Source organism: Tupaia chinensis, unplaced genomic scaffold (genome assembly GCF_000334495.1).
Source record: "Tupaia chinensis unplaced genomic scaffold, TupChi_1.0 Scaffold000201_1, whole genome shotgun sequence".
Classification (NCBI taxonomy): Eukaryota; Metazoa; Chordata; class Mammalia; order Scandentia; family Tupaiidae; genus Tupaia; species Tupaia belangeri.
Genome location: NW_006159676.1, coordinates 779248 through 779593, shown reverse-complemented (window position 1 = coordinate 779593; position 346 = coordinate 779248). Strand labels below are relative to the sequence as shown.

Genomic DNA, 346 nt, shown 5'->3' with positions numbered 1-346 from the left:
GGACGCGAACCACGGTCGACTACGTGGGAATCCAGCGACATAGCCATTACGCTAACTGCTGGTTCCCATCCCATTGTGATTTTTCAAGCCACTGGGTCTGGGACTCGAACCATGGAGTCAGCCACATGGAGTCAAGCCCCTTCACCACCACACAACATTTGCTGGCTCCAATATACAAACTCCCATAGCAGTGTTATTTGTAATAGCCAGAAGGTCTAAGCAACTCAAGTGCCCATCAACAGATGAACGTATAAGGAAATTGGGGTACGTGAGGATACTTCAAAACATTCAAGGAAAAATAGAATTAAAGTAGGAATGAACTTTAGTGCCCCCCCCCCCCCAAAAG

The 346-nt window shown here is 47.4% G+C and overlaps 1 protein-coding gene across 1 annotated transcript in view; it reads right to left on the bottom strand.

Moving 5' to 3' along the window:
• Positions 1–346, bottom strand: part of SUGP1 (SURP and G-patch domain containing 1) — a 58917-nt gene that overhangs the window by 19479 nt on the left and 39092 nt on the right. The window lies entirely within an intron of this gene.